We start from the raw sequence: 18,958 nt of genomic DNA, 5'->3' as shown, positions 1-18,958 counted from the left end.
TGTGGACGTACAGTGCACTCAACTGGAGTTTAAAGAGAGTTGTGCGAGGGTCATATGAGGAGAAGGTTAAACTATTTCCTGTTCTACGCATTATGAAATCAGTGAAGACATTTCTCTGAGCTCCTTTGGCCTGTACGAGGACTTTGCTTCAAGAAAATGTTTAAAGGTTGCAGAGTGAAGTCATTTGGACCCTTGATGACAAATGATTTGACTGTTTTTCTGCTCTGACATCACAGTCGAAGTTACAGATGATACATCACATGAGTTACATAATCTCAGTTAAACACAGGTGCACTTGGCATTGGTCTTAGTGACTTGGATCGTCTTTGTCAACATTGGGTGCAAATTTAACTGACTTCCTGTGTTGACACTGGCCAACTTTTTGTAGCTTGTAAATACTCATTTTGTATTGGATGCCTGCAACACTCCAAAGAGCAGGACCAGGGCATGTTTACCACTTCATTAAATCACTTTTCCTTTTAATTGCCCTTTTAAATTTGGCATCAGATTTGGAAATTGATTTTTGTGTATGGCTTTCTCTCTGCATTATGAAGTTGTAGGTTGCTTTTCTTGGGGAAGCTGTGGCCTCGAGGTTAGAGGAGTGAGCTGAAGGTCGCCGGTTCAATTTCTGTGACCGGCAACAGCTGAAGTGCCCTTGAGCAAGGCATCTAACCCCCAGACAGCTCCCCCCAGCACAGAGGTGCCCCGAGTGTTTGTGAAGACTTCTTCACTAGTCTGTGTTCAGTGCCATGGATGGGTCAAATGCAGAGATGGTGATCAATAAATGTGTTTCTTCTTCTTCTTCTTGATGCAGTAGCAGATATTGTTAGGTGTCAATGGTTTTCCAAAATAATCCCAAGCTCGTGTGTCTATATTTATCACAGGATGATGGTTTCTTATGAAGTCCTCAGCGAGGCCTCAAAACTCATATGAATTCAGCAGTGATTTGTAGCCTTGCCCTACAAGGGTTGAGATTTCTCTGGATTTCCTGAATTTTTTCAAAGTGTTAGGTGCAGTCTTTGGTTGAAGAATGTTCTTTTTAACTGTTTTACAATTCTCTCATGAAGCACAGATTGGTGAGACATACTCCCTTTTTGCTTACAAAGACTGCGCATTTGGTGAATGATCCTTTTATGACTTATTTTCACCTGCTTATAGTGTAATGTTTGAAAATGGTGTAATGTGGAAATAGGAATATATATATATTCATTCATTCATTCATTATCTGTAACCCTTATCCAGTTCAGGGTCGCGGTGGGTCCAGAGCCTACCTGGAATCATTGGGCGCAAGGTGGGAATACACCCTGGAGGGGGCGCCAGTCCTTCACAGGGCAACACAGACACACACATCACTCACACACTCACACCTACGGACACTTTTGAGTCGCCAATCCACCTACCAACGTGTGTTTTTGGACTGTGGGAGGAAATCGGAGCACCCGGAGGAAACCCACGCGGACACGGGGAGAACACACCACACTCCTCACAGACAGTCACCCGGAGGAAACCCACGCGGACAAAGGGAGAACACACCAATTTATACATAGCTAAAATCTCAGCAACATACACTGTGCTTCTTGTTGTTCCAGAAAGTGCTAATTGGTTTAGTAACGTTGGGAATGGAACCAGACTCAGTTGGAATTACAATTTGCAACATGGAGTATTTTGAGGATCAGTTGGCAGAAGAGATGAAACTGTACAAACAGTACAAGCAACCCTTCTTAAAAAATATTACAATATTTTTTTGCAAGTTATGTTTTGACTGCTCCTACCTCAGTGGGAATGCCTTGGGCTCTTGTCAGACTTCAGTAGAAGTCCTCATGATTTCTCAAAATAAATAAAGAAATAAATTCATTTTTATTCAATGTAACTATCGTGCTTATTTTATTTGAATGTTAAGACCGTTGTAATACAACACATATTTCATCTTAAGTTTTAGCTGGAAAGAAAAGATTTCAATTAACCACTGCATATATCTTATTGCAATCAATATTGAAGCCATAAAATATCAGATAAAATATCAAGCTAATTAGGACTTGACAGAGAAATACATCATGTGCAGTGGGTGGGACACATTTCTAGAGGAATAAAGCAGCTATTTGTAGGCCTTGTGTATTGTAGATCTTCCTACAAAAAAAATCCTAGATATATTACAGACTGTGAGTGGCGGCCTGAACAATGCATTTTTTGGACATGAATGGCGAATGAGTTGTATATGTTTACTATAATAAATATATAAGTTATTTTCTTACCTGTTTAAATAAATGTTTAATTCAATTAAAAATTCCGTTTTTTTTGTGCCGGAAGAAGAGGCATTTGCGCTTACTGAGTGACTGACACCTAAGGTTGAACTGTCAGGAGCTGTTCATTTCACAGAGAGAACTTAAGGTGGCGCCACTACACCGTCTGTTGTTAGTTCAGCCATATTTCACAATCCAGTTCGTGAACTAAATTTGGAACCGTCCGGCGGTGAGCAGAGGTCCTTTTTTCCCTGGACAAGTCTCTTTTTGGGACCTAAAAATGTGTGTTCAAGGGGTCAGAGAGTTTAGAAATGAATTGGGACTTGCGCCACTTCAGCGCTGTAGGTCCACCATCCACCGCGGTGCAGCTCAGTGTTTTACTGGAGCCTCGAGCAGAAATGTGCTGAATGTTGTTTAACAAACAGAAAGTCGTCTTGTGTGTCCCTATAACGACACAAATACACGGACACATTCACCGTTACTTATCACTACTTTCCAATGAGTAAATTACACCTGCACAGTTTACACGGAAACGGACATAATCTCCGGCTTATTAAAGCCAAAACACCAGAGCGAGGTGTTACTAAAAATAAACGGGGCTGTGGATTAGTTACAACACCTTTTTATCAGTCAGACCCTTATAGAAATATAGTTCCCGGTGATGCCCTGTTCCTTTACCAAGTGTAGATTCCTTGGTTTTAGAAATATTCAAAAACGTAAATGTTATCATTGCTTTCTGGTAAACGGGTTGCTTTAATGTCGTCTCAACACGGTGCTTCAGTTTTGTAGCTTCTTCTGAACAGAAAATAACAGGCTTTCCCTGATCACACACACACTGTCAGTTTTACATACACTTTTTACAGTTTGTTATTATCGTAAATAACGACACTGACATGAAGCACCAAAGTTTCTCCAGACAATGACAAGAGAATGTATTTCGGTCTGGCTTAACAAAGCTTGCCTAGTTTCTCTTTGCCTTTGCTTGGTTTGTTTTGCTGCAGTAGTAGCTTCTACTACTCTGTGAAGGCTCAACACTGGATGTTGGAACATTTCTGTGAGGTTTTGATGACATGCAGCTATGGAAGCATTAGTGAGACCAGGTACTGAATTTGTTTGATTAGTTTTGGATCATGAACACCACTCCAATTGATCTCAAAGGTATTGAATGGTGTTTCATCATCGCAGACAACAGAGTTTCAAAGCGCTAAATCCCAGTGCATGGGAGCTTTATTCCCTCTGTATACCACAAGAGGCATTGAGCCTGGTAAAGTCTATAGTATTCATTTTTAATGGAGATTTTACATGGTGTACATACACAACTGAACCTATGAGACCACAGTGGATGCAACTTAGTAGCTAAATTCAGTCTAAGAATGTTTGGAAATAAAACATATGCATCATATGTGGTCCATGTTTATTTTTAAAAATATGACATCATTTTATTATATAAAACTGTGGAATGTTTTATTGTTCAGCTTTAAAACAGGTGAAGATCAGCGTGGCTTTTCTCAAATTCTGTAGCTACACCATGTCTTGGTTTGTTGGACATCGAGGATGTTGGGTTAAGGCTGTGATAAACGCTCACTGTGTATGATTTTCAATTTGATGCTGTTTGCTTTTTGGCAAATAAAAAAGATATGGACTGAGAGCTGGACTCAGGTTCAAATTCTGCACAAAAGACTTAGAGTTCCAGCTCACCTCGTCACCTCCGCACAGAATTCAACTGTGCAGACGCGATTGGCAAACACATTCTCTCTCTCTCTCTCTCTCTCTCTCTCTCTCTCTCTCTCTCTCTCTCATTTACCTTCTCTCTCTCTTTCTCTCTCTCTCAACAACTGTTCTATTACCCTGCTCCTATGCAGATACACGTCTATTTCCATCATGGTTTCCATAGCAACTGCATCACGGAAGCCTAACTGTGGATAATTTATAGGCCACATATTTACACCCCTGACACACACGCACACACTCGCACATACACCCAAACTCGTACACTCTCTCTCTCTCTCTCTCTCTCTCTCTCTCTCTCTCTCTCTCTCTCACATACACACACACGCACACACACAACATACGCTTTAATGAGTACACAAACACACAGTTGGCAAACACCTCACACCATTGTATTCAACACACTGTCATCATCATCATTACCATCACCACCCCATCATCATTCATTTCAAATAATCCTCACCATAGTAACCATCAGCAGCAGCACCATCATCACCTCCGCCTCCCTAGCATCATTCTTTTCACCATAATCATCATCACCATAGTTACCATCCTCATTAATACCACAGTTTTGACCATCACCATCAACACCATCACATTTACAACTTCCCACATCACCATCGTCACTATCATGATTATCAAAATCACCATTAAAGCGTCACCAGTGTAATCACCATTGTCTTTACTAAGATCCCCATCGCTGAATGATTACAGGAGCAGTTTGTGGTTCTTCAGTTACAGAATGTTGTCAGTCTGTTTCGGTGCCTACTTTCTTATCTCCATTTCATCCTGCTCTTCAATGGTCAGTACCCCCACAGGATCACTACAGAGCAGGATCATTCTCAGCGCTGCAGTGACACTGACGTGGCGGTGGTGTGTTAGTGTGTGATGTGCTGGTGTAGAGTGGATCAGACACAGCAGTGCTGCTGGAGTTTATAAAGCCCTCAATGCAAGTGGAGAATAGTCCACCAAACAACACTGTCCCGTGTTCACTGATGTAGGACCCACGGACAACCAACGCACTGATGAATTACTGTCTTTGACTTTACATCAACAAGGTGGACCAATGTAGTAGGTGTGTATAACAAAGTGGACAATCAGTGGACACCGTTTTTAAAAACTGGAGCAACCCTGCCGTGTCTGATCCAATCAAACACATACATTAACTTATCACCACCACCAGTTTAGTGTCACTGCACTGCTCAGAAAGATCCTCCACCCAAATTATATATGCTCTGTGGTGGCCCTGTGAGGGTCCTGAACATTGAGGAAGAGGGTGAAATGGGAATAAGAACGTATGCAAAGAGACAGGTGGACTACAGTCTGTAATTTTAGATTTAAAAAGTGCTCCTGTAAATACAAGGTTGGTGTTCCCAATTCAGTGATCATTCATTCAGATCATAATCTTTATCATTATAATCATTTCTGTCACTATATTTTCACCATTGTCACTCACTATAATTAGTATCATAATCAAAATCATCCCAACCGGCACCGTAATTATTGTCATCATCCTCTTCATCATCACTATAGCAACCGTCATCAGCTCCATCACCATCCCTACCACTTTCATTATTGTCATCAGCATTACCACAATCACCACAGGCATCATAACTATCATCATAACTTATCTCACAGACAGTCACCCGGAGGAAACCCACGCAGACACAGAGAGAACACACCACACTCCTCACAGACAGTCACCCGGAGGAAACCCACGCAGACACAGAGAGAACACACCACGCTCCTCACAGTCAGTCACCCGGAGGAAACCCACGCAGACACAGAGAGAACACACCACATTCCTCACAGACAGTCACCCAGAGGAAACCCACGCAGACACAGAGAGAACACATCACGCTCCTCACAGACAGTCACCCGGAGGAAACCCACGCAGACACAGAGAGAACACACCACATTCCTCACAGACAGTCACCCGGATGGGACTTGAACACACACCCTCCAGGTCCATGAAGCTGTGACTGCGACACTACCTGTCTACTAATAAATTGGCACTGATCTACATTAACCTCAATATCACATCACCACTACCCTGTCACCACCACAATAATCATCATCACTAACATCTACATGGTTATCATACATACTACATCACACCAAATGTCATATGTCACCATATCATTATCACATCTCACCATTATTTATTCACCCTTAGTCATATGTTAATTTTGGACAACACTTGTCCAATAAAACATTTTATTGATTTTCTGTCTGTTAATAATTGAATACGTTCATTACAAGGAACGTGGGGAGAATGTTTGCGTATTACTGTATTACCTCAATTTAGATGTGTATACGGTATATTCCAGTGGTGTTATTTATATTTCCGTAACATGAAAATAGATATAACCTACATATAAATAATATACACTGTAAACCCATCATTACAATTGTGTCCTTTTCCATTTTATCAGCTACACTGACTGACTGTATAGGTGCACATCATAGTTCTATAATTACTGTAGTTTAAATGCTGCTCTGCATATTTTGTTAGCCCCATTGACTGCTCTCTGTTGGTCTTGTGGGGGTCCTGACCCATAAAAAATTATAAGGACAACAATAAAATTAAATCGCTAGCACCTTCCTGAATGCGTCATGTGATATTCATGACACACTGGGTCGAGGAAACCATTCTTTTTATTTATTATTTTTTTTACTTTGCAGAGACTGCATTCTGTAGACGAAAATATATTCAAGCACCCCTCTCTGACTCACGTGTACAGGTCTTTTGCTTCCAAACTCCACTGAAATTTATTTGAATATTGTATTTCATACAAAACTGCAATAAAGTGACAAAGCACAATTACAGTGGGATTATTACATGAATTATGTATCCCCTGCAATAGCTCCCCACCTGGGGCATGCCCCCCACTTTTGGAAACCACTACTATATTATATTTACTTTATTATATCTAATATAATATTCCAATACTAAGACTAAACTAGACGAGTGTAATCCCCAACATACACAATAAGTAGCTGACCTCATGAATGTTGACCTGAAGAATGCTTTCACATCCTCACAGCACTGATCCAACACCTAGGCTAAAGTTTTCTTCAGTGAATTGTTTTTCGTGACAGTGCTGAAGGAAAAGGCCTTATTATCTGGTTAAATATCTTTGACAATATAATCCCACCCATTATGTTATATGGTAGTGAAGTCTGGGGTCCACTCAGTCGTCATTGCTACACTAGATGGGACAACCGTCTACTGCCAAATTTTTTTAAATGTCGGTGTCACACTCACGTCCCGTCTAGTCCGTTTTCTCACCACATGGCTTTGTTTTGTTTATGTTCATGCCCCGCCTTTGTTCCGCCTCCTCGTCTTTTCCCTTGTGATCCCTTTCAGGTGTTTCTCGTTTGTTATCGTATTTAAGTCCCCTTCCCTCACTTCCTGGTGTCGTTCATTGTTCCTAGTTTCTTGTACCTTGCTCCTTGTTTCGCGTTCGTTGTTCTTTGTATGTTTGCCTTGTTCTTAGTGTCTCTTGCTCGTTTCTCTTGCTCGTTTCCCTTGCCCGTTTCATGCCCCAGTCGTGTTGTGTTTGTTTCGTTTAGTTTTGTTAATAAAGTCTGTGTTCTTAGCGTTTGCGTCCGCCCTCCGTCAGTCCTCATCCCTCAGCAACCCTAACAGTCTGCCTGGTGGCACAGCAAGTAGGTGTCGCAGTCACACAGCTCCAGGGTCCTGGAGGTTATGGGTTCGATTCCCACTCCGGATGACTGTCTGTGAGGAGTGTGGTGTGTTCTCTCTGTGTCTGCGTGGGTTTCCTCCGGGTGACTGTCTGTGAGGAGTATGGTGTGTTCTCCCTGTGTCTGCGGGGGTTTCCTCCGGGTGACTGTCAATGTGGAGTGTGGTGTATTCTATCTGTGTCTGTGTGGGTTTCCTCCGGGTGACTGTCAATGTGGAGTGTGGTGTGTTCTCTCTGTGTCTGTGTGGGTTTCCTCCGGGTGACTGTCTGTGAGGAGTGTGGTGTGTTCTCCCTGTGTCTGCGTGGGTTTCCTCCGGGTGACTGTCTGTGAGGAGTGTGGATTTGGATGGTGGAGACCTGTTGAAAAGCAAGAAAACAGATGAGGATGTTTCTCTATTTCCATTCTGTAGGCAGGAAACTTTGACTTATTTTTGCTGTTTCAGATTACTTAAAGTGAAACTCACATTAAATTTCGGAAACCACTAACTCCATGAAAGTAAAAACAGACTCACAGACAGTGAGGACAATGTTTGCAATCATGAACATAGCAGATTGACACTTAATATTTAATACTATGCAACAGTTACTATAAAGTGACAAAATATCAGGAGTGATTTGTGAATCACAGATATAAATTACACTAAAGTGTTGTAAAACATATCTGTAAACATTGGCATCAGTCACATAATCATAATCAGGACAGTACTGTCATCAGAAGCAGCATCAGATCCATCATCACAAATATAGACATCATTTCCACACAATCTCAATGACCCACACAGCACTAAGACTGAGTGTGTGAGTGTGTGTGTGTTTGTGTGTGTGTGTGTGTGTGTGTTAGAAAGGGGTTTGGTAATCTGAGGTTGTGGAAATTAAAAATATATATATATTGCAGAGTCTGTACCGGCCACAGAAAAAGCTCACCCTCAGTCTGTAAGCCGTTTCCATGGAGAATCTCACAGTCATTTAGAGCAGTGCTCTCAGCCTTGTATGCCACTTATTCAGAGAACATACTGTATTATATTAAAGGAACAATAGGTAAAAATGTTTAATCTTAGAGCTACAGAGACGCTAGAAATATCTAAAACACGAGATTGTTAATATCATAAACAGAGGTGACGTGTTAAAACGGAGTTTTGGATCAGAACATAACGAAGTGAGCCACTCTGTAAACTGTGAATCCTCTCAGGTTTGTTCTTTTTATTCTTTCTTTGCCACCAGTTTTGTATCATTCTGATATCAGCAGTTATTAAGGCACATGATACATATATAAAAAAGAATAAAGAAGCAAGTTTTTAGAATAAACACGGCAGATGTTTATATTTTTTATATATTGATTAATTTTTATAGAAGAACCTTCATATCGCAGCTTCATCTTCTGTAAAATAACATCAGGGTCAGGGTCATGGTGAGTCTGGAGCCCACAATGAATCTCTGGGCACAAACCCTGGGCATGGGCGCCAGTCCCTCGCAGGGCTCACAGCTGTTAACAATTGCACACAGCCAGTGAACTTACCAACAACATGTTTTCTTTTTTTCTCACCCGATCCACACACAAATGCAGCCATAAACCACAAATGTGGCAAATGAGCTACCGTTATGTACCAATACATCTGTGAAAACCAAAAACATGTGCACAGTGCAGCCCACAAGGCACAGGATATATTTATTTGTGAATAATTTGTGGAAGAGTTACGAATTTGTCAAGTATTCTGAGACCAATCTTTCTGTAGATCTCCATCACTATTCGGTTTGGATCAAGAGCCGTATCCAGTTACTTTAATCGTTATTGGTTTTGTGTTCTTGTTTTCTTGTAAATACTAACTTCAGCAGTGGAATGTGAAGTCAAACAGGACCAAGAATGTAGGAATACACAAAAAACCATCAATCCCAGGACCTGAGACTCTGGAGCTAGAGGTGGGCGATACCGGGAGTTTTGGTATCGATCTGATACCAAGTAAATACAGGGCCAGTATCGCCGATATTGATACCAATACTGATACCGGAAGTCTTCGCAATATGCAGCTGTAGAAGCAAAATACGGGAGTGGGGGTGGGGGGGGGTGCTCCTCGCAAGTTGACGAACCGAGTTGGGGATGCGCGCGCCTCTCCTCGCAACGTGACTACGCGGGGGGAGGGTGCTCTACGCTGCACAGACTTTAGCGGCAGAGTGGTGGGAGAGAAAAAAGTCTTGAGTAGCGATCTTTTTCCACGAGTATTGATCAATACCTATACCAGCGATATTATCGATATTTGGATCGATCCGACCCCTCTATCAGGAGCTGTGTAGTGCTGCAATGCCACCCCAGTATAAGTTTCATTTTAAAAATAAAATGTGTGTCACATACCTTTTTAAGGTTTTAAAGAACCTCAGCGTACCCCTTAAATCAAAGGGTATTTAAGGTTCTTTCTACTCACACATTGCATTTACAAACAAGCTTCTAAAGAGAATAGTAAATGTACTTCATTGCCCAAAGGAACATTCGCCGTACGTTTATAAACCGTGCATATTATTGGCTGTTATTTTTCCTGTTAGAGAGCTAACTCCACTAGAGATAAAGTTGGCAAAAAAACCTTGAAGCACATATGGGAGCTCATTACAAAGAAGAACAGCACAATATGTCTACCTCTTTTCTTAGACAGGCTTTTCCATTCCCACAGCAACAAATCAGCATGGGCCAGTGTTCATAGGGTTATTGCAACGTCGTCATAATTCAACTAATGGAATGAATTGTCACTTGGCCACCAATGTTACTCGTGATGTGATGTATCTCCCATAATAGAGTACAGCTAATCTCAGAGGCTGTATCATCTTTTATCATCTGTCTTTGTTAGGCTACATAAAAAAGTAAAGCAATTCTCTTAATGACTACAATAACTTATAGGTAATGTACGCAGGGTGCCAAAACATTAAGACTACTGACCTAATATTCTATGTGGGTAGGTGACACTTGGCCAACTGACTTCTGCATGAATGCCCAGACCCAAGAATCGCAGAGGTTCACACTCAGGGTAGCCATGAGAGTTGCCCTCGAGCAAGGCACCTAATGCCCAAACTGCTGCCCACTGCTCTGGGGGGGTGTTCACTGCCTCTAATCACTAGTGTGCATGTGTGTTTCCACTACCACAGATGGGTTAAATGCAAATTTCATTGTACAGTTGTACAATGATCATAAAGCTCATCACTTATTGCCGGACTGTCTGTTGAGCCGGTCTAGAAGAGGCATTTGTGCTTACTATCTGACTGACTGATTGACACATTTCAACAATGTTGAAACGCGCATGCGCGAGTAGGAACTGTTAATTCAGCCGTATTTCAAAGAGAGACCTTAAGGTGGCGCCAATAACACCACTACACCGTCTGTTGTTACTTCAGCCATGTTTCACATTCCAGTTTGTGAACTAAATTTGGAAACGTTCCCGTTTTCCCTGGAAAAGTACTCTTTTTGGGACCCAAAAAAATGCATGTTCAAGTGTTCAAGGGGTCAGAGAGTTGAGAGCTGAATTGGGACACACTCGCGCCGCTTCAGCGCTGAAGGTCCACCATCCACCGCGGTGCAGCTCAATGTTTTACTGGAGCCTCGAACAGAAATGTGTTGAACGTTGTGGAGGTAATATTTATCATAGTCTTTGTTTCTGTGTTTTCTACTGAATATTTAACAAACAGAACGTCATCTTGTCTGTCCCTATAACGACAGAACTTGTAAACTATATAATTTGTCACCTACAGACCTAGTCTAATACATGTAAATAATAAAAAAGCCCCCTTCAAAAAAACCGCGACGTAGCGAATCCGCGAAAGATGAAGCGCAAAGTAGCGAGGGGTTACTGTACATAAATATCTAGTTCCTAGCGACGCCATGTTCCTTTTTCAAGTGTAGATTTCTTGGTTGATATAATGTTAAAGTGCTTGTTTTTCGAAATGTTCACAAACTTAAAGGTTGAGTTGCTTTAATGTCGTCTCAACACGGTGCTTCGGTTTTGTAGCTTTGTATGAACAGAAAATAACAGGCTTTCCCTGATCACACACACACTGTCAGCAACTGACGAGATACACTGTTTTTTATAGCTTGTTATTATTGTAAACAAAGACATTGATATGAAGCACCAAAGCTTCTCCAGACCTTCCAATGACAAGGGTCTGTATTTTGGGCATTTCCTGTTTTTGAAATGCCAGAAAAACCTCTGTGAAAAGGCTGTATGGCTAATGGTGGTCCGGCTAAGCTAGACTTGCCTAGTTTCACTTTTTCTTATTGTGTTACCACTTTAGAATTAGACTGCACTTATAAATGTTTATAAATGGTTTAAAATCTGTTTAACAATTGTTATAAATTAAGTTGTAAATGCATTAAAAATCATTAATAATCATTTATAACACAGATAGAAAGTGAAACAGTGACCTGCTATTTAGTAAATAGGTCTACATTATTAAATCTCAGATCTGTGGGTACATGCCTTACTTCAGTCGACACTGAGCCTGTGGTGCACTTTAACGTATGAAATGACTAATTCATTCATTCATTTATTGATTATCTGTAACCGCTTATCCAGTTCAGGGTCGCGGTGGGTCCAGAGCCTACCTGGAATCATTTGGCGCAAGGCGGGAACACACCCTGGAGGGGGCGCCAGTCCTTCACAGGGCAACACACACACACACACACACACACACACTGAAATGACTAATTTCACATTCTAATGTCTCAGTATATTCTGTACGTCAACATTTCCACTCTCTGACACTTTCACTATTAGAAAAAGAGGCCACTGTCCCCCTTTTTATCTCTGTTACAATTGATTATTAAGGATCTTAAAGATGTTTACAACCTAATTAATAAACCGATTTTTTAACCATTTATACCCTTTTATAAGTGTATTCGTGTATTCCTATTTAAAAGTGGTACATTTATCATTCACTTTTTCCACTCTTATAAGTCCAAGGTCCAGTTCGGACACTCCTAGGCCCATTTTAAGGTGATTTGAGTGATGGACAGGGGTAAGTGTTAGTATATATTTGTGTGTGTTTGTGTGTGTACAGGGCCAGACAGTATATTGTCACAAATTCCTACTGTAACTATGATTATAAATTCTAACTATAACGTGGGCCACATTAATCTCTCTGTGGATTCAGACCAGATGGAACCCAAAACCTTGTCTCTGGCAGGTGGTCTGTCCCTCCACAGATCATTGGCGGTATATACATTTACATTTACATTTAAGGCATTTCGCAGAGTGACTTATAAAAGTGCCTCGCTATTTACTCAGACAATATCCTGAGTTAATTTGTGTAGGCTAGAGTCCAAAAGATAGCTTAGGTGCTGCCAAATAGAGAAGTCAGCATGGATATCTAGAAACACAATGCTCTTATACTACACTTTGCCTGAATGTCAAACTAAATAAGACAAGAGTACAATTGTAAGCCTTTAAGTAATTTTAAGTGCAAGATAAGAGCTGATTTAAGTACTTTTGAAAAATATGGGTCTTCAGTCAGTGTTTGAAGACAGAAAGTGGCCATTTTTACTCCCAGGGGAACCTTATTCCCCCACTAAGGTACCAGAACTGAAATAAAGTCTGGATGCTTGTGTTCGGCACGTCTTGAAGGAGGGTCAAGCCGGGCTGTATTTAAAGCTCAAAGGGCTCTTGATACGGATTTATGTTTCGAGCCACAGCCATCAAGTTCAGAGGGCTTGGTCCGTTTCATGGATCTGATGCAGGCAGCGACATGAAGCCAGTAAAGAAAAGACAGCAGAGGAGTTACAGGGCTGAACTGAGGAGCACTAAATACAGTTTATGCTGCCACATTCTGGTTCAGTTGCAAGGGCCGGGTGGTACTCATAGGAAGATCAGCCAGAAGGGAGTTGCCGAAGTCAAGTCTGGAAATGACAAGAGACCGAACAAGCACCTGGGGGGCTTCTCTGGAGAGAAACGGTTGAAATCTTCAGATGTTGTAAAGGAGAAACCTGCATGATCGAGTCAGGTTTGCAACATGAGCTGTGAACGATAACTGGATATCAACAATTGCACACATTTCTGCTTCTGCAGATGTTCTCAAAGGAGTTGGCAAGATCGTGGCAAAGATCAAAGACCTGTAGTTCCAGGGACGTACAGCAGCTCATTCGTAATGGGGTTGAGGTTTAGGTGACGGGCTCCAGTTGACGAGACGTCAGCTAGATGTGGCACACTGGGAGTTGAATCGTGAGTGTCAGAAAGAAGGAAAGAAAGGATGGTGAGTGTTATCAGCATAGCAGTGGTGAGAGAATCCATTAAAGCAGGGGTGTCAAACCAGATCCATGGAGATGCCACACCTGTTTTTAATCGTTGGATCTAATCAATAGATCTTGAGTTTCAGTAGTGTGGGGCTTTTTTGCGTGGTTGAAAAGAACACCTGCACCCACACGGCCCTCCATGGATTTGGTTTGACGCCCCTGCATTAAAGTATTAAGTGTAGAGTGAGAAAAGAATAGGACCAAGCATTGAGCCTTGTGGGACACCAGTGGAGAATTTACATGGAGTTGATATGGCTTATAAGAGCGCTTCTCTAAATTTGATGCAAAACACTGCTTATGCAGAGCTGGTGGTTATAAGTTTGGTGAGGACTGGTCTCCATCGTCCAGCAGTGGATGGTTTTTGGCCGCAGGATATTTTTGGTTGTTGGTCTAATGTCAGTCCAGTGCTAACAGTTATAATACACTATCTATCTGGTGCAGAAGTACACATATACTAATCTCCTTTTCAGGGACTCTAAATGTAATCTTTTCATATACAAGGTTTGTTCCATACAGCTATATATACATTGGACCCAGTGATCCCGCTGTTTCCAGTGAGGACAGGATGAGAGCGATAGCTCATACTGTATGTAGGAGCTGAAAGGAATTCCATGAATCATCACATGACATTGAGCCCCAATACACTTTCACCATATAATGAATTTTATTTATGGCTCATCATTAGCTGTTGGTGTAAAATACACTGTAGAATTAGGGATCAGAAAAGATAGTAAACCAAATAGACTAAGAATAAACTTAAAAACTGTAATGAAGATATTATTATAACCCTCATATTATCATTGCTATAGTATTTAATTCATTCATTACTTGTAACTGCTTATCAATTTCAGGGTTGCAGTCTGGAGCTTACCTGAAAAACCTGGGCGCAAAACCCACAACTATGGTGGATTTAACATTGCCACTCAACCTACCAATGTGTGTGTTTTGGACAGGGGGCAGAAACCCATGTATACATGGGGATAACACACACTTCCTTACAGACATTCACCCGAGGCAGTAACTGAACCCACAACCTCAGGACCCTGGAGCTGTGTGACAGCAACACAGGGCCAAGCAATTAAGCTATCAAGTAATTATTAACCCTGTGGAGTAAAGGAGAGAACTGCAACATAGCCTGGAAGGCACACTCTGAAAGCAGTGAAACTGAATCGGAACTGGAACGGAAGGAATGAAAAAATATACCAAAATGAAAATAAATAAATAAATAAAGAACGGGACTAAGGAGTAGGAAGAGAAAGTGTATGGAAAAAGAAAAAAGTGTGGTATCAGGAGTTGAATAACTGCGGGTAACACGGTGGTGGCACTGCGTGGAGTTTTCGAGGTCATGTTTTAGCTCTCTAGTGGTTTCATAAATTGAAAGTTGCTAAAAGTATTGAGGACTGTTTAGATCTCAAAAAGTTCATCTAGTTACAAAATCTGTATAAAAACCTCAGATATTTTCAGTTTTTGGAGATTTGAGAGGAGATATTACAACCCTTAAATAGTTCTAAGGCAATATTCAGCATGCTAATATGCTAATATGTTACAAAGCCGAACTGAGATGAGGATATTGCTCTGTTCTTGCTCTGTCAGTGGGTAATATTGAGTTTTTTTGCTGTAGATGGACCTGACTATAAATTTGGGAGAGTTCTAACTGCATGAGAGTAGACTAAAAGTGATACAAAACTAATGGTAACTAGTGGTAATTCAAATACAGACTGTTCCACCTTAAAAGATGCAGAGCTTCTGAAAGTATACAACAAAAGAAAGAACAGGGTTTCCCCACAATTGCGAACCCCCTGCCCTGTTTAATCAGTGTTTTAAAGGTGTTTAATGCAACCGGGCACTGGTTCTTGAATAAAGTTAATGAGCATGTTCAAATTCCACATGGAATAAAGCTAAAGGGTTACTGTAAAGCTAATGAGTGTGTTCAAAAGCACAAGGATATAAGGGCGCTAACACAAAGCTCTTACAGTAATATTAATATAGTTGACTCCTTTAAAATCACTAGTGTTAGCTAGTTAGCTTTGTTGTTAGCACTTCAGGCAATAACTGATGTAAACTAGCCGAAGATCAGTTTTAGCTTTCACACTTTCACCAGTAAAAAGTCACCTTGATGAACTCACGGCAAAATGAAGTTTTCTGCTGGTGGAAGTGATTTGTTTCACCCATCTCTCCATCTCCTTACAGTCATGTGTGTGAGCGTCCAGCTTGGCTAGTGTTTGGACTGAACACAGGTTTAGAAAAAACTCTTGTTAGTGTTGCTCCCACACAACTCCAGGGTCCTCTGACCGTGCTTTCAACCCCTACCTTGAGTCACTGTCTCTGAGGAGTTTGGTGTTTCCTCTCTGTGTCTGTGTGGGTTTCCTACAGGTGCTCCGACACTTACCCGGATGAAGGATAAATATTCATTCATTGTCTGTAACCGCTTATCCAGTTCAGGGTTGTGGTGGGTCCGGAGTCTACATGGAATCACTGGCCACAAGGAAGGAACCCACACTGAAGGTGACACCAGTCTATCGCAGGCAACACACACCCACACATTCACTCACACACGCCTATGGACACTTCTGAGGAAACCCACATGGACACAGGGAGAACACACCACACTCCTCACACACAGTCACCCGGAGGAAACCCACGCAGACACAGGGAGAACACACCACACTCCTCACAGACAGTCACCCGGAGGAAACCCACGCAGACACAGGGAGAACACAACACACTCCTCACAGACAGTCACCTGGAGGAAACCCACGCAGACACAGAGAGAACACACCACACTCCTCACAGACAGTCACCCGGAGCAGGGCTTAAACTCTCAATTCCAGAACGTTGGAGCTGTGTGACAGTGACACTCCCTGTTGCGCCACTGTGACAGCCAAAATGAATGAATAAGGTGTAAATTGATTTCAAATGAATGTATAGCGTCGAACCCACAGCTTGTTTCTAAAACTGATCACCGTTTTTCATATCAGTGTTTCCTTTCTTTCCTGTCTAATTACTTTCAGGACACCCTTAAGTTTCCACGCTGAATAGTCAAAAGTTTCTGGACGTCTGCTCTCCCACTGTTTCTACTGTTATCTTCATACTCAGCAGAACCTATGTTTCACACTCTACTGCAGTAACGGCTGCTATTGTTTAAGGAAGGCTTTATTGGGACATTTTAAAATTGCAGCTTCAAAAACTTTGTGATGCTAATTGTCATTACTACTCCAGGCTTGGCAGTACAGAAAGTACATTTGGAGGACATTAGATAACAAACCCCTTACTGTAGGGAGAGACCAGAAGCAGAAATACCAAACCTTACCTAGTGTTCTTTAGGGGCTTATAACGATTCTGATCATTCTCCTTTATGTTTATGCACAATTTGCTGCTCTCCAGTCTGCTCTCCACTGGAATCCCTTCTTTTCCAGTGTTTACGAAACCCTAGTGTCAGTAAACAAGTAAAAAAAAAAAAAGCGGCTCAGTGACACTTGCTAGGCTTCCTCTCAGAAAAATGGCAAAATGCCAAGTATTGAAAAACATGAAAAACATGAAAATGAGGATATTATTTCATTCCTGCTCCATAGGTGGGTAATAATGAATTATTTTTATGAATTATCCTGAAGGTACTGACTGGATGGAACTCACTCCATCACTGCACATCCTCCTGCTGGGGGTGGGGCACGGGCTTTATATTTATCTAGCCAATGCTTGGCTTGTCATTGGCCACGGTGTCCTTCAGCACTGACATGGTGTGTAACTCATGGTCAGGTGTGAGTGCAGGGAGACTTTCTGGCAAATGTCCTTTTGCCTCTTTATCAACTTCAGAACTTCAGTAATGCTCGCTTTGCACAGAGATTCCAGCAGGGGTCAGTGTTGCTCCAGAGAGCTACAAGACTCCACATGGCTCCCTCTCTACACAACTAAATGCCACGTTCACATGTCGCCTAGCAACCACACTGCCCTGCATCCACACTCCGGATGTCAGGGAGGGGTTAGCATCGGCATCCCAGTAATACAGAGAGAGAGAGAGAGAGAGATGGTGGGAAGGAGAGAGAGAGAGAGAGAGAGAGAGAGAGGAGGTGGAGGGGGAGGGGGAGTGTGGGAGTAAGTGTATATATGTGTGTGGTACAGTAAGCCCTGTGTGTGTGTGTGTGTGTGTGTGTGTATGTCTCCATGCTGGGCTGCTGAAGTACTCCATCAGTAGGAAGTGGGAGGGAAATGTTAGGCATTGTTGCCACAGTAACGGCTGTCTCCTCTCCTCCTTTTAACCCTTTAAATCCCTCCACCACTTCCTGTCAGCTCCCAGCATTTCTGTCCTTTACGCACCTCCTCCAACTCCATCTGTGCTCACTCTCTCTGTCCCTCCTCCATCAATTTCATCTCTCTCTATCCTCCATTTCCCTTTCCTGTTTTTCTGTCTTTCTCTCCTCCATCATCCTGCTCCTCTTACTCCCTTTTTCATTTCATGCCGTCTCTCCGTCCATCCCTCTATCTCTTCTTTCAACCTCCCTCCTCCATCTTTCTCTCTCTCCTCCTGTCTCACTCTTCCTCCACCTCTCCCGCTTATCCTCTCCCCAGCACTTTAATTTACATTCTCTCTCTCTCTCTCATTTCTTTCTTCTCTCTCTCCCTTCAACTATTTCTTCAGTCTCATTCTCTGCTCAATATTTCTCTCCCCCATTTATTCCCCTTCCACTTTCTCTCTCCTTTCATATTTATATATATATCGCTCCTTCTCTCTCTCTCTCTCTCTCCGGTTAAGGCTTTAATTTTTCAGTGTCTGCAGTGATGTATGTCTTCATCATTATCATCACCATCATCATCATTTACTCTCCGGCTCTCCGGCTGACGTACGAAAGCTGTAGTGTATCTGTGGAACACATGCTGCTTGTGCTGGATTGATCCTGCGTTTATCCTGAAATCTGGCACATTCAGAGCTTCACTCGGCCAGTTCCGCCGGAGAGGGAATTCTGTCTGAATGAGCCGAGGAAAGCAGCAACCCCACTGTACATTCCAGACTAACAAATAAGATC

This window comes from Hoplias malabaricus, unplaced genomic scaffold, assembly GCF_029633855.1.
Source record: "Hoplias malabaricus isolate fHopMal1 unplaced genomic scaffold, fHopMal1.hap1 H_3, whole genome shotgun sequence".
NCBI lineage: Eukaryota > Metazoa > Chordata > Actinopteri > Characiformes > Erythrinidae > Hoplias > Hoplias malabaricus.
The sequence above is the reverse complement of the archived record's forward strand: the minus strand, read 5'-3'. Positions refer to the sequence as shown.